Source organism: Nelumbo nucifera, chromosome 3 (assembly GCF_055504915.1).
Source record: "Nelumbo nucifera cultivar China Antique chromosome 3, China Antique-T2T, whole genome shotgun sequence".
NCBI lineage: Eukaryota > Viridiplantae > Streptophyta > Magnoliopsida > Proteales > Nelumbonaceae > Nelumbo > Nelumbo nucifera.
The window spans coordinates 21,402,259-21,418,896 of NC_142651.1; the positions used below are offsets into that span (position 1 = coordinate 21,402,259).

The 16,638-nt window shown below is 45.0% G+C and overlaps 1 pseudogene; it reads left to right on the forward strand.

Annotated features, from left to right (window-relative positions):
• Positions 1-301: 301 nt before the first annotated feature.
• LOC104603381 (putative galacturonosyltransferase-like 3 pseudogene) lies at positions 302-2,179 on the forward strand (annotated as a pseudogene).
• Positions 2,180-16,638: the final 14,459 nt, after the last annotated feature.

Consider the following 16,638-nt stretch of genomic DNA (forward strand, 5'->3'; position numbering starts at 1 on the left):
CCATCTTCTTTCCTAGTGATGTCCGTGTGGAGATCGGATCTGCTCACACAATGCGCCTCAGTCCGACCTCACAGCACGTTTCAGCTGTGCTTGTGCATCTGAAACATCTCCCATGAATTAAAAATTTACAAGTACGAGATGTTTCAGATGCAAGGTTGAAACATGCTCTGAGGTTGGGTTTGAGGGGCGGTCTATGAGGAGCAGATCCGAAGTCGTCTAGTTTGGTTGAAGTTTACGTGATGTGAAAAAGAAATGGAGTAGTGAGGACTGAGGAGAAGCCGGTAGTAGCAAATCATCGTTCATGGAGGGCCAGAAAAGATACATCCAAGCAATACTCCATCATCGGAATCTGACAGAAAACCAGGTGAGGTGAGACATGGGAACTAATAGGGAATGTATGGTTTTCCAGCGAAATATTTGATATTTTTTTTGTTCATGTATACAAGGAAGTAGACGTGGTTTCACAGGGGAGCAACTCGACAACAGTAAGACTATAAAAGGGCTCCTCCGTGGGTTTAGCATATTGGGCCACAAAGTGGGCTTAGCTGCAACATTAAATTTTCAGTAAATGTAACAAAAAGAGTAAGGCCCAACTTGAGACACAAAACGTTCAACATACACACACCTACAAGTAATACCTTACTTTTATAAACCCATTGGACAGAAATATGGTTATTATAATAAAAAAGAAAAGAACTTTTTCATTCCTGACAATTGACAAATCAAATATAATAAGATTAACTTTGAAAATTATTTCCTTGAATTAAAAGATAAATGTAATGAATCCAACTGTCCAATTTTATACTTAAGATTACATTAATTGACAAGGGTCTGTTAAATACCTATGCTATAATTTTATACTGAAGATTACATTAATTTATTCATACAAGCAAAAGAAAAAAAAAAATGTCCAAATGGGCTGTTGGTGGGGCGTGGGCCACACTGATGTTAATCCAATTCCTCCGGACCCTTGATGCTCATCTGCAGATCGAAGTTGGGAGGGAATTTTGTTTCCTTGTATCCTTTTCATATAAATATGTATTAGGCTGCATTTGTTTTAAGTGTAAATTTAAATTTACACGGATGGAAAATTGAATCGGAGTATTTTGAAAGTTTTTTCTCATGTTGTTTGGTTGTTTCGGTGTAAAAGTGAAACTCTGAAAGTCTGTTCTGCTCTGAATCTTATCATGGTCCCATCCCTGTTCTGGTCTGAGAGGAAGAAAAAGAGAAGAGCAACTTCAAGTTATGTTCTGGATCGACATTCAACACGAATCTGATCCCATCCCTCCCCTCCGGCATTCGTCGGATTACTTACTTCGATTCTGATCTCATTGTGGTCGACGACGTGGCTAAGCTCTGGGAAATTGATCTGGGCACCCACATTCTGGGAGCACCCGAGTAGTGCCACGCCAACTTCACCAGCTACTTCAACGATAAGTTCTGGTTCGACGCATTTTTCTCCCAAACGTTTCGAGGCTGAGAGCCGTGTTATTTCAATACTGGCGTCATGGTCATTAATATCCGTAGATGGAGGGAAGGGAAATACACAGAGAAACTAGAATCATGGATGAGGATTCAGAAGCGGCAGCGTATATACGAGTTGGGCTCCTTGCCTCCATTTTTGCTGGTCTTTGCCGGAGATGTAAGAGGGGTGGAGCACAGGTGAAACCAGCATGGTCTTGGTGGGGATAATCTGGAAGGTTTGTGCAGGGATCTGCACCCCAGGCCGGTGAGTCTACTACACTGGAGTGGGAAGGGGAAGCCATGGCTGAGACTGGACTCAAGGCGGCTGTGTCCGTTGGATAGCTTGTGGGTGCCCTATGCTGTCCTTGTCGTTGGAGCAGAGCAGAGAGAGCACAGAGAGGAAGAAAGAGACGGAGAGGAGGAAGAAGAAGAAGAGAGAGAGAGAAGGAGAAGAGAGCGAGAGTACTCCTCCGTTTCCTGGGACAAGTGCTTGAAAGTATGGCGGGCATTGGATCTCTGCTGCTTGGAGTTCGTGAAAGCGCACAAAGATGCCATAAACGCCGTTGCTGTTTCTGTCGATGGAACCATTTACACGGCCGGAGCAGACAGACGCAGGGTATGGGGAAGAACGTCAGGAGAGACACGGAGAAGAGCGAGCGAGAGAGAAGGGGAAGAAGAAGAAGAGAGAGAGAGAGCGCGCGCGCGCGAGATGTAATAAATACATCGAAAATTTTGATGTATCGATAATCGATGTAATTTAACAGTAAAATATAATTTTACACCGATTTACATGTTTACCAAATTCTTGTAAAATTGAACCGAGGTGCAAAGTTTACCCCATTCGATTTTATACCTCTACCAAACGCAGCCTTAGGAAAACAAATAGTATTCTAGTAATTCTGAGCTCGGATTTGCTGCTCACAATTGTTCCCACGTCACTATTCATCTGCCATTACAGCTGTGTAGGGAATATTTCACTTGTCAATCATGGAGAGAGATGTTTTCAATACACTCCTGTGGTGGATAGGATGGAAACAGTTTGTGGGTAGCAGATTAGTAATTTAGGAATGCATAATTTCATATCTCTAATCATCTTGGTGGTTTACTTAATTTGAAAATTTAAATTAACAATTTTCTTTTTGATATTTAATACAATACACTAGCTTTTCAGCATAGCTAGAAATAGCGGGATTCGAATCCATGTTTCTGCTGGGACTACTCAGCTAATATGTCAATCGAGTCACCACTCAGTTGATATAATGATGCTTAGTAAGGGCAGTTTTGTAACTTTAACTCTCTATTACCGGAAAGATGATAGAATGGAGGTGCATGATTGCATATTTATAAAACTAAAAGGGAGGTTTTTGTCACAATCAACCTAGGGAGATTATCCTTGAATGGGCAGCTTGAGAAGCCCATAATTTGGCCTTGAATTTTAGAGATTATTTTATCATTATTGAAGGTGATTCTTAACTTGTCATTGCTTATCTCAAACAGAAGATCCATGCTCCTTGGAAGATAAGACTAGGGGTGGATACGAGCCGAGCCAAATCGAATAGTATCAGGCTCGAGCTTGAGTTTGGTTCGAGCCAGAACTTTGAGCTTGGCTTGTTTTAAATTTTATAAAAATATTTTATTATATATTTTTTAAATATTCTATTATAAAAAATATTTAGAAAAAATGTTTTATAAAAATAAAAATTATATATATATATATATATTCGAGCCGGCTCGCGAGCCTCACAAACTAAACTCTACTAGGCTCGAGCTTGGCTCGTTTAATAATCAAGTCACTAAATTGGGCTCAAGCTCAGCTGAAATCGAGCTGAGCTCGAGCAGCTCGTGAAAAGCTCAGCTCATTGCCAACCCTAGATAAGATACATCATCAAGAACTGCATCAAGCTGAATGACGAGTTTTGAAGATGTCTGATGTATAGACATGTCTATCAGGAGGCAAACCAGACGGCTGATTAACTGGCGCACTCAAGGAAGATTTATATGAATGTCAGAACACTCAAGGTAGGCTTTTATATTTTATCCTTCTTTGTTGGTCGCTCGTGTCTGAGAGACCTTATCTTGTTTGTGTCATGGTTCAAAGTATCATCATGTACAATACACAAAAAATGATAAGCATGTTAGGAGGTGTTCTAATGTTTAAAATGTAGAATTTCTTAAACCTAGCCCCACAATAAAATGTGATATTTTGAACCCTAATCCACGTCCAATCGTTAGACTATCTTGAAGTGAAGTCGATAGTTGATTGATTGAGTGGCTATTTGGCATCGTTGTCGTTTTCTGGAGCAACGGTGCCACATCAGCGCTATATCGGAAAAAACGGTGCTCCAGGAAACGGGTATTTATTTGGAACCGCCTTTCCATAAAAAACAGTTATCCAAGCCACACCTCGGAAATCAGGAAGCCATGGCTTGGAGCAATGCCAAATTTGGCGTTTCCTAGAGCTGCAGCTCGTTGTTGCCAACAAGGCAGTGATGTGGCATTGGATAATGGGTACCAGTGATGAAAATATTTCCTGGAACAATGGTACCAAATAGAAAAGTTGTTGTTTCTCCAGGAAACGTCCTACCTAGCAGCAACGATTCCAAACAAAAATAAAGACACCGTTTTCTCTCCAAGCTACATATCAGCAGCACCGTTTTCTAATGCTGCAACTACAGCACAATGCCAAACAAATACTGAAATTTGCACACTATCAACCCCATTGCTAAGCAATTTCCACCTGTAATTTTGGATGGATCAAATATGGGTTTAATTTCAAGGATCTAGTTCAAATATGGCCATGGATGTTTGGAACCAATGCCATTTTTTCAAAAAATAGTGTCAAATCAACATCACGTCTAGGGGTGGCAAATGGGTGGATTGGGTTGGGTTGGGTAAGGTTGAATATCAACCCACCCATATTGATCCACCAACCCACCATGACCCATCATCAATCCTAATTAAAGGGTCATAACCCACCCTAACCCTAACCCACTCTGACCCACCCATATTGACCCACTTGACCCATCATATTGACCTTTAACAACCCTCACCCATACTAACCCACCCACCCTCACTTATAAATAAAAAAATGGGTAGGGACGACCCGTACACACAAAGTATTAAATTTTGAGAGAATAATCTCTCTCAAGTCTGTCATGTGACAAAAACGAGTTAGGTCAACCCATATACCCAAAAAAGCAAAAATTGTAGATAAATTCAGAAAATTTGCAGAAAATGCAAAAAAATATAAAAAATTTGTAGAAAAATACAAAAAATACTAAAAAATTATAGGAAAATTCAAAACTTTTACAAAAAAATTAGAAAATATGCAAAACAATACCAAAAAATTGTAGGAAATGCATGAAAAATGCAAAAAAAAAGCACCAAAATTTATAAAAAATGCAGAAAAATACCAAAAAATTACAAAAAATGCAGAAAAGTACTTTTATAAAAGTGATTTTATGCTTTCACAAAAGTATTTTCACAAAAGTGTTTTCGCAAAAGTGCTTTCATAAAAGTACTTTCATGCTTTCACAAAAGTGCTTTTGTGTAAAAGTACATCCGTAAAAGTACTTTTATGCTTTCATAAAAGTGTTTTTGTAAAAATACTTTAATAAAAGTGCTTTCGTGTAAAAGTACTTTTGTAAAAGTGCTTTCATAAAAGTACTTTTATAAGTGCTTTTATGCTTTCACAAAAGTGTTTTTGTAAAAGCACTTTCTTGTAAAAGTAACTTTTATAAGTACTTATGTAAAATTGTTTTCATAAAATTACTTTGTAAAATTGCTTTTGTAAAAGTGTTTTTGTATAAAATTGCATGTGAACACGAAAGGTATTAAAATCTATTTTGTTTCGCTTTCATTAACAAAATGAAATTTGGCATAGTTGTTTGGAAGTGTAATGTGGCGAGTATAGGTACAATTGACTTTGACCAAACTCATCTTGACCTACGCGACCCATCCCATCTGATAGCTATGAATATAACCGTAGCAAGTGCACTAGTTATCAAGTAGTATAAAAATATCGTTTCCACGGGGATTTAACAAAATATGTATTAAAACCACAGTCTTCCCTAACTATTTGGACAATCGCAATTCAAATTTGAAAGAGCAAAGACTAATAAAAACTAGAAAAAGAAAATAAATATGCAATGGATGAAATCGCTAGGGCTTTTGGTCCACCTAACCAATGTAATGAATATTGAAGGATTCGATTAACCAAGATTATTTGTCATTCCCATAAGCTGAGGTTTTTCCAATTTTATTTAATATTCTCTATCGAGATATACTAAAACTACGCCCATCAGGTAACCCTTCGATCTCTCGAGTAGAGTTCTCAAAATGGAAGTGCATTAAGTTCGAGGAAAACCATTAAATTCAGATGAATCATGTATATAAATCTCTATATACCATTCAATTCACACTATGAATTATTCAGTCGATTATGTGAATTCCTCTCTCGATTCATTCACATAAACCAAATCAATTAAGAGGTGGCCAAGCTCTTAATCGCATTAAGCAAAATAATTCATAGACTGTATGGAAATCACAATCTTGTATAAATCATAAAGATAAAAATGTATTCATTAACAGGGTTAGGCTTCCCACAGCCCTAGCTAAAAACAAATCAGTTCATGAATAAAGAATTAAAGCAAACAAAGGGAAAGAAATAACTCATGAATTCGCCTATGATGCTGAGATCTCCTCTTCTTGCCGCCACCTTCTTCTTGAGGTTTCTTGAATTCTTGATCACCTTCCCCAAGTTTCCTGATTTGTTTTCTCTTTTCTTGATAGATAGTTCACTGCAATTCGTGATTCAATCCAGAGATTGAGTCATGCTAAAGCTGGTCCCCCCCCCCCTTTATATAGCTTAAAGGGGAGGGGGTGGTCTCCTACTTCCTCTTGAAGTTTATCTTGCAAGAATAGAAAGTCCTAGTCTAATCCTACTCTTATCTCTTTATCCAGTGAACTCAATCCCTTTATCTTTCTAAGATTACCTCAAGAATTTAGATCTGAAAGGACTTTTCTCAGTTTCTTGTTCTTGGATTCGTATTAGACCTCCTATGCGAATTGGGTTGCTGCCAAGCTTTTCTGCAAGTTGGGCTTTAGTTGCGGATTGGGCCTTCCTACGAATTTGCCCTGACTTCGGGCCCAAATTTGACTTTGATGTAGGCCGAATCTACATAGTCCCAAAGCACGAAAGTTGTGGCTTTTTCTCTTATCTTTCCAATGGGTCTTGAATCAGCCCAATCGGAGTTCGGGTACGCGAGTTAGGCCCAAATTACTGAATGATGCTGAAACTGTGAAAAATCATCCGATTTGCCTTTCTTTGCTTCTGATGCCTTCTTTCATGCCCTGAACCGAAATACAACAAATATGAGTCCAATTAAGTACTAATTCAGTATGAAAGACAGAATATTTGGAGATAAAAATATGATAAATTCTACTCTCATCACCATCCTGACCCTAATGGATTGTTCGACACATATTGACTCATCAATAGATTGGGTGGGTTTGGGTGGGTCAAATGGGTTAGGGTCAAGATTGCCAGTCCTAATCACGTCTGAAATCTATTTTTTCATATGCCTGATGTTTGATTATTCATTTTTTCGAAAAATGAATTCTGAAACTACACTTCAAAAATTGGGAAAAGTGTGGTTGGTGTTTTCTCATTTTTTTTACTATTGCTAGTAATAGTATGTTGACATGGCATTCAAAATGTCTATGTAATAGCAACAACAATGGTACCAAATAGAAAAACATAAAAAATGTTATCTGAGAAAATGTATGCCAATGCAGCACCATTTTCTCAAAACGTACCTCTCAAGAAACAACATTGATTTCAAACACCACCAAAAGTGACAAGATTCACTCAAGCAAAAAGTCTGCACATACTTTGAAAGCAAAGAATCTAGCAACATCTCCCCATGAATTTAATATTCATGTACAAGAGATATTCCGAGTGTATGGTTGGAGCTATGTGAACATAGTTTTATCTTGCAAGAGATCTAGTCTCCAAATAGACCTGTTAATGGACCAAGTGGCCAATGGGCCAGCCCAATTTGGCCCATTATTTTTTGGGCTTGGACAAAATTTCAGGCCCACAGGTTCGGACCTGAGCTTTAAATACCATGCTTGACTATTTTTCAGGTTGGGGTCGAGCTTTCTCAAATAAGCTGGCCTAGGCCCGAGCCTGGCCTGATGCTATTACATATAATAAAAATATATATTATTTATCTATTTATTTATTAAATTATTATCAAATATTAATTTACTATTCAGGAAATACAAATTAGTTTATTAATTTATTAAATTATTACCAAATTAATATAATATTAATTTATTAGTACACTAAAAATAGAACATTTTATGTAGAGATCGAGCTTCAAGCTCGGGCACAAGCCTGGACATTTTTTGTTGATAAAGACGCAAAGTCTGGCCTAGCCCGTGAACATGTCTAGCTCTAGATATAATTTGAGAGCTTTTAAGTTATGTTAAATAGAAGCCATCCATGTTTTAAGGACTTTTAATGTTAAATTTCTTCTTTTAATAATATGGGCTATGATATTATTTGGGAATGTGCAATACTAAGAAATTAATCTATATCTATATCTATATCTATACTACTATAAAAAGTAATAATAGAGTCTTGATTTTCTAGTTTTTTCTTGACAAAAATACATCTCATTTTGAAATATGGTACATCTTTATTGTTAAGTATTAACTTCCATTCTCCCTCATTGAATTACATATTTAAGGATTTTTTATTTCTCACACTAAATTCCATTAACTAGATTAATACATAATAATTTTAATAGTATAACGGTTTATATCTGATGAGACTGAAAAGAACCCTATTTTTGTCCCCTAATTTTCATCTGTTTACATTACTTTAGCATTTAAATGAACTTATTACTCTTGTATTTTGATTCAGGGCAACAAAGAAGGCAATTGGAAGAAAACAGGGCAAATCGGGTGATTATGCACAGTTTCGGCGACAGTTAGTAATCTGGGCCTAACTCTCAACTCCGGACTCCGAATTGAATAATTCAAGAAGCATTAGAAAGATAAAAGAAAGTCCCACAACTTTTATGATTTGGGTTTTGACAGATTCGGCCCACATCGAGTATAAAAATAAGCCCGAGGTCGGAGCAAGTTCGCAGCCAAGCCCATTTCACAACTTAAGCCCAACTCGCAGAAGTACCTTGAAGCAGCCCAACTCGAATTCAAGAGTTAAGAGTCCAAATCTCGAATGTAATCTCCAAGGAGAGAGTCTTATCAGATCTAAAGTCTTGAATGTAATCCTAGACAGATAAGAAGATTGAGATTAGATCATTAGATAAGAGATACGATAGGATAAGAACATTCATTGAATCCTATTTGATGAAGGAAGATTTGGCCCGACCTCGCAATCACTCCACGTGGCAAAAGCAAATAGCTCGGCACAACAGCGCACCCAGAGCACAAGCACCAAAGGGAAGAAACCAGCAGTCTGAACTTCCTTCGAGGAGCCTGAACTCCCTACGAGGAGCCCGACCTCCCTACGAGGAGCCCGACCTCCCTACGAGGAGCCCGACCTCCCTACTAAGAGCTCGAACTCCCTACGAGGAGCCCGACCTCCCTACGAGGAGCCCGAACTCTCCCTTAGGCCCCGAGCCACACAAGGCAGTGACCCAAACTGGCCCGCCTCATGGCAGTTCGGGACACTCCCCTATCCGAACCCAAGACTTCACCTCGTTCGCCACTCCAACACTTCGCCTCCGAGACGCCGAACTGAACAAACGTACCATACCTGACACGAGGAGGTCCGTATCCAAGGGCGGCGCATCTGACTGACTTGGGATCTGACGCTTGACAGGCGCACTTCAACGGTCACCTACCACCGCCACCTGCCACCGTCATCACCAGTCATAGAGACGGCTCCGACAAAAGGGAGCAGTGGCGGTTCTGACCAGCAGAGGGGATGACACCCGAACTGGCAGGAGACTAGAGGTAATCGTACCCGACCTGACAGAAGCTTAGGAGTGAGTGCACGAGGTGGCTATAAAAGGCTCCTTACCCCCAAGAACAAGGTACGTGAACTTTGCGCCATCTGGTTTTATCTAGCCTTTGAAAGAAATTCTAACTTGAGCTTCGGAGCATTCATACCGGGTTCCCCCTGGAGCTTCCTCATCTTCTCTGTTTCAGGCTCCCTGTAGCTCCGTTCAGAGGCAAGGTCATTGACAGCTTGGACCAGCCGAATTGCGCACCATCAATTGGCGCCATCTGTGGGAACGCTTCTAAAAGCCTCCCCCTAAACTCTCATAACCTCTTTCCTTCAAAAACCCCAACACTCATGGCTTCTTCCAGCAACGCCGGACGTGGCACGGAGACAAACACCACCGGGGAACAACTTCAAGTCCCCGTGGCATGCGTCGGATAGTTCACCATTCCCCTTTCGGTGGATGGGATCCCCAGCTTGAATGCGCCACAAGTGGTGGCGCCCGTAAACCTTCCTGCCACGAGCATCCCCTTTCCTCCCCCGATCGAGACAACCTTTACTGAACCAACTGCCGTCCCCCTGGCAACCGGCCAAAACCGGTTGGATGACCTGATGCAACGCATGCGGGCAATGCAAGCCCAAATGCAACAATTCCAGCAACACCAGCTCCAGCAGCACCAAGTACTGCACAACATCTCCCAACATCATTATCAGCAGCAGTTCCCCCAACTACCCTTGAACCAGTCACTGCTTCCACCTCGGCATCCTGCCCCGAAGCCAATTAAGGCCTCCCCTCAGGGTGGACGCCCTCACCGGGGAGAAACCTCCCGGCCCCAGAACCCCCCTAACAGCCAGGCCTCGTCCCCAGGCCGAAGAGAGAGAAAAATCACCCCTGCCTCGTAGCTCGCAGGCGGATCAGAAACCTCTCCCGCAAGGTCAGCACCTCAGCGCTCCAGTTCCGAGTTCACGCTCACAGAAAACCGATTCGGCGCCCTGGCAGCAGACTACCAGCATCCCGGGCCCATCGAGTTCGGCAACACAGAGGCCAGCAGCGCCAGTACCAGGCCCACTCAACAACGAAGGCGCCGGCGAAGTCACCGAACTGCCACCCGTGTCTTGCCCGAGCTCAGAGGTAAGGAAGAGATGAGCTCGGACGAGGTAAGAGCTGCCCCGATTCTCTCAGTTCCTTCCCCCCTCGCATCAGAACTTCTGGCGGTCCCCTTGCCTAGAGATTTCAAGCTCCCACCTTTGGACAAGTATGATGGGTCCTTCGACCCCAACGACCACGTTGACGCTTTTCAGTCCCAAATGCACCTCGCCAGGGCCAGTGAATCGTGCATGTGTGTGGCCTTCACCACCACCTTCAGGGGGGTAGCCCGCACTTGGTACAGGAACCTGGCCCCCGGGTCGATAAGGTGCTGGGCCCAGTTCGTGCAAGTCTTCACCGTACACTTTGTCACCAGCAAGCGGTGTCTTAGAATAGAGGAAAGCATCTTCGGAGTAGTCAATAGAGAAGGAGAATCCATCCGGGGCTACATCAAGCGGTTCAATGAAGCGTGCTTACAGATACCGCGGTTAGACCACGCGGTGCAGCTCGCAGCGGCCAAGAGAGGAGTAACACACAAAGAGTTCAAATGACACATGGTAGCTAACCAGCCTGCAACCGTGGCCGAATTCCTCAAGCTCGCCGATAAGTTCATGAGAACAGAGGAAGAAATCAACCAACGAACCAAAAGCGGGAACGAGAAAAGAAAGAGGGAAGGCGAGCCCTCCAACCCAGTCGACAGAAAAAACCCGGCCCGGGAGCCGAAGCTGAACCAGTCGTTCCGAGCTCCCTTAGCAGTTCGGACGGATTACACGCCGTTAAACACGAGGCGGACCGAGATCTTAATGACGATCAAGGACGCCCCATATGTAAAGTGGCCACTTCGCCTAAAGGGAAATCCGAACGAGAGAAATAAGAATTTGTACTATAGTTTCCATAGAGACCACGGTCACAGTACCGAACAGTGTAATAATCTCTAGGACGAGATAGAGGGACTCATCCGTCGTGGATACTTAAGGAATTTTGTACAGCATGACAATAATAACAACAATAAGGCATGTCGGCAAGGGGAGCACGGAAAGGATGCCCCCGAATCTAGTAGCAGACCAGCCGAACCGTTGCAGCGACAGCCTCTGGAAGAGAGGCCAATTCGGGGAACCATCCATGTAATTGTGGGAGGTTCGGTGGTAGTAGGGTGTACTTCGGTAGCGGCCCGGACGTCAGTTCGCGAAGCGGCCCTCGAGGAACAGAACCCCCCAAAAAGACCAAAGACTGAAGAGCCGATCTTCTTCACGGAAGACGATGCGCGAGGGGTCCACTACCCCCACGATGACGCGCTTGTCATTAAACTAAGGATCAGCGACTTCGAGGTCAGGCGCGTACTCGTAGATTCGGGCAGCTCAGCGGACATCCTCTTCAAGTCAGCATTTGACCAGCTACAGTTATAGAGGAGCGAGCTGAAGCCCATGAACACTCCTCTGGTGGGTTTCAGCGGAGAGGAAGTCAGGCCCCTCGGAAAAATAACAGTACCTGTGGAAGTCGGCACATGGCCTTGTGCGGTTAGACTCAACCATGATTTCCTGGTGGTCGCGACCCCCTCCCCATACAATGCCATAATAGGGCGGCCAATTACGCATATCCTGCGGGCAGTGGTCTCCACATACTATTTGGCAATGAAGTTCCCTACAGACTTCGGTGTGGGGGTAGCGTGGGGCGACCAACTCGAGTCCCTTAAGTGTTATGTTGCCGCCCTGAAGGGAAAATCCAAGGTGGCCGACGACCTTGAACTAGAGTGGCCTACAGAGCAAGGCGAGGAACGAGCTTCGCCCACAGAGGAAACGGTCGTAGTCCCGACTTCGACTACAGACCCAGCTCGCACACTACAGATTGGTGCTTCCGTCGAGGAACCACTACGAACCGAACTGGTGAGTTTTTTACTTCAAAATTTAGATATTTTTGCCTGGTCCGCGGCCGACATGCCCAGTATTAACCCCAACCTGATAACTCACAAACTTAATACTGACCCTGTAGTCAGACCCGTTAGACAGAAGAAACGCAACATAGCCCTAGAGCGCTGGAGGGCGGTCGACGAGGAGGTCGAAAAGCTCCTCACAGCAGATTTCATAAGGGAAGTCCATTACCCGAGCTGGGTAGCCAACCCAGTGCTGGTGAAAAAGGCAAATGGCAAGTGGCGCATGTGCGTCGACTACACCGACCTGAACCGAGCTTGCCCGAAAGATTGCTTCCCCCTCCCTAGAATTGACCGCCTAGTGGACGCGACCTGGGGACATGAGTTGCTAAGCTTCCTGGACGCCTACTCGGGCTACAACCAAATCAGGATGGACGCCCAACTTCATAACTGAGTTCGGCCTGTACTGCTACAAGGTCATGCCCTTCGGATTAAAAAATGTCGGGGAAACCTTCCAAAGACTTGTAAATAGGCTGTTTCGGCCCTTGATTGGCACGAAGATAGAATATTATGTAGACGACATGGTCGTCAAGACGCAATTTTCACAGGAATTAATACAAGACTTAGATTCTGTCTTCCAAATCCTGCGTCAATTTAGCATGAAACTGAACCCTAACAAATGTGTCTTCGGTGTCACCTCTGGCAAGTTCCTAGGGTATGAGACCACCCCGGACAAGATAAAAGCCATCCTAGATATGAGACCACCCCGGAAAGTAAAAGAAGTTCAGAGGCTAAACGGCCGCATAGCCGCTCTAAGCCGCTTCATGTCCAAATCAGCAGACCGCTACTTGCCCTTCTTCAAAGCAGTCAAAGGCAAAGGGTTTGAGTGGACCCGAGGCTGCCAGCTCGCGTTCGACAAGCTAAAAAGCTACCTCGCTAGTGTGCCAACCTTAGCCCGGCCCGAGGAGGGCGAGGTCTTAGAACTGTACCTCTCGGCAAGCGACGAGGTGGTCAGTTCGGTACTAATAAAAGAAGCAGACCGGGTCCAACAACCCATCTATTATGTTAGTAAAATTTTGTAGGGAGCAGAGACAAGGTACCCGCAGATAGAAAAGCTAGCATACGCACTGGTGATAGCAGCTCGGAAACTCCGTCCGTACTTCCAGGCTCACACCGTCATCGTCCTGACTGACAAACCTCTGAGGCAAGTTTTACTCAAGCTCGAGGTTTCCGGTCGACTGACGAAATGGGCCATCGAACTCAGCGAGTACGACCTCCAGTACAAGCCAAGAACTGCTATTAAGGCCCAAGCCTTGGCAGATTTTCTCGCCGAGTGCACGTTTAGCCTCGAAGCCCTTGAGCTGGTCGAGCCCGAGATCCCCAGTTCGGGCGAGCTCGGAGCTCTCAAGCCAATAGAGTCCGAACCCCGTGAAGTAGCAGCCAGTATAGCATCTCTTCTGGTTAGGCCAAACGCGAATTGGGATGAGGTGCCCTGGATCCTTCACGTAGATGGCTCCTCGAACCAGCAGGGCAGCGGGGCTGGAATAGTGCTACGCGGCCCAAGCGGAATGAAATTGGAATACGCACTATGCTTTGAGTTCGCGGCATCCAACAACGAGGTGGAGTACGAGGCACTGATAGCCAGGCTGAACCTAGCGCACAAGGTCGGAGCAAAGCATATAGTTATCTGCAGTGATTCCCAGCTCGTGGTCAACCAGGTTACAGGTGAGTACGAAGCACGCGAGCTCACTATGATTGCATACTTGGCAAAAGTAAAGGAGGCTCTGCTCAACTTCCAGTCACACTTCATCAGGCAAATCCCGAGGTCAGAGAACACTGAGGCCGACGCCCTGTCCCGGTTAGCCAGCACGAGTCACAACGCTATGAGAACCGTGTACATTGAGGACTTACCTCGGCCCAGCATTCTCGATGGGGCAGAAGAGGTCGCTCCCGTTCTTGAAGTATAGCCGAGTTGGATCGACCCACTCGCGAGCTTCCTGCTAGATGGAACCCTCCCTGCGGACCGCAATGCAGCCAAGAGGGTGCAACGCCAGGCAGCCAAATACGTCATAATAGACGAACGGTTGTACCGACAATCCTACACACTCCCCTACCTGTGTTGCTTGCGGCCTGCCGAAGCCGAGCTCGTACTCCACGACACTCATGAAGGTCTGTGCGGGGACACCTGGGGGGCAGAGCCCTCGCCCAAAAGGCACTTCGACAAGGATACTACTGGCCAACGATGAAGGCAGAAGCCGTCGAGCTCGTCAGAAAATGCAACAAGTGTCAGAAACATGCCAATATCCACCATCAGCCTGCTGCCGACCTCAAGTACCTCACCAGTCCATGGCCCTTTGCACAATGGGGCATCGACCTTCTGGGGCCATTCCCGCCAGCAACAGGTGGGAGAAAGTTCCTAGTGGTGGCAGTAGATTACTTCACAAAGTGGATAGAAGTTGAACCTCTAGCAACAGTTACAACCCGAAACATACAGAACTTCTTTTGGAAGAACATAGTATGTCGCTTCGGGCTACCTCGGGTACTGATCTCCGACAACGGCAAACAGTTCGAGGATATCAAGTTCCAAGAATGGTGCCAAAATATGGGAATTCGTCAGAACTTCACATCGGTCGCACACCCGCAGGCAAACGGTCAGACAGAAGTAATGAACAGAGCCATCCTCCGCGGACTGAAAGCATGACTAAACCGAGCTAAAGGGTTGTGGGCGGACGAGCTACCAAGTGTCCTGTGGGCTCACCGAACTACGGAAAAAACCACCACGGGAGAGACCCCCTTTAACCTCACCTACAACACCGAAGTGGTAATCCCGGCAGAAATCGAAATACCTACACTGTGACTAGAAGCATTCGACGACCAGACAAATGGAGACGAGTTACGCACCAACCTCGACCTACTGGATGAGGTAAGAGACCTCGCGCACATCCGAACAGTAGCCTATCAGCAAAAAGTAGCTCGGTACTATAACGCCAGAGTAAAGAAGAGGAGCTTCCGCGTCGGCGACCTGGTTCTCCGTAAGATGATGGTACCCGAACCCGGCGTGGGCAAACTCGGACCAAATTGGGAAGGACCCTACAGAGTAAAGAAAGCACTCGGGGGGCATACGAGCTCGAAACCTTAGAGGGTAAGCAAGTACCCCGAGCATGGACCATCGTCAACCTAAGGCGATACTACCTATAGACCACCAAGCAAAGTGGATAAAATCACCACCAAAACAGGCCACGCGAGTGCGGTAACCCGGGCAGAAAACAAATCGGACGTATGGTCAGTTCGGAAAATACGCTCAGTTCGGGAGAAAGAACAACCAACACTTAACCAAAAGAAAGTTATTCCATTTCAAAGTACGGTAGTACATTTCAAAAAAAAAAATTTACAAGCCCGGAGCTACTTCTTCATTATCAGAAGGCACTTCAACGATACTCGAAGGCCCTACCTCGCCCTCGGAGTCTGGCTCACCATCAGCAGCATTGGCCATCTCCTGAGTTATGCGTGAAGTGGATATGGCGCTAATATCGAGCTCGGGGTACGTATTCTGGATCATCCAGCGGCTTAGTTTAAAACCCCTCCTGTATGAATCCACCATCAGATCATCAAAGCCCGGCGAAGCAATGTACTCATCGACAACCTTCTTCTTGGCATCTTCAATACCTTGAGAAAAGATTTGCGTCCTCTCCCTGATGTCCTCCTGAAGGTACTCAACCTGATGCTGCAGATCTAGCCTCAAGTCCGCCATGTGCTTCACCACCACTCCCATGGCCTCGGCATCTCTCTGAGACCTCGCTTGCCTGATCCGTGCAAAACGAGCAGCCTCCTCGGCAGCACGAACAGCCCCTTCAGCAGCTCGCAAAGTCGTCTCAGTAGCGCGAAGAGCCTCTTCGGCAGCTCGCGCCTGCCTCGAGCTACTCTCCACCTGGGCCGCCAAGGCGTGAATAGAAGAGTTCACCTACCAAAAAGAACCGAGAGATCAAAAGAACCAACAAAATGAAAGCCAAAGAACTCTAAAAAAGGGAGATCACTTACCACCATGGCATGGGTAACGGCACGACAGGCCACTTGATGTAGAGGGAGATCAGTCCACGCCGTGACCTCCTTAGGGAAAAGGGCCTCCTTACTCTTTTGAAGAGCATGGGTCGGCGACACCACACTCCTGAAATCCCTTGGGGCCCCCGAGCCTGAGGGCCCAGCTCGCATATGAGCAGACCCAGAGTTAGCAGGAGCAGCGGA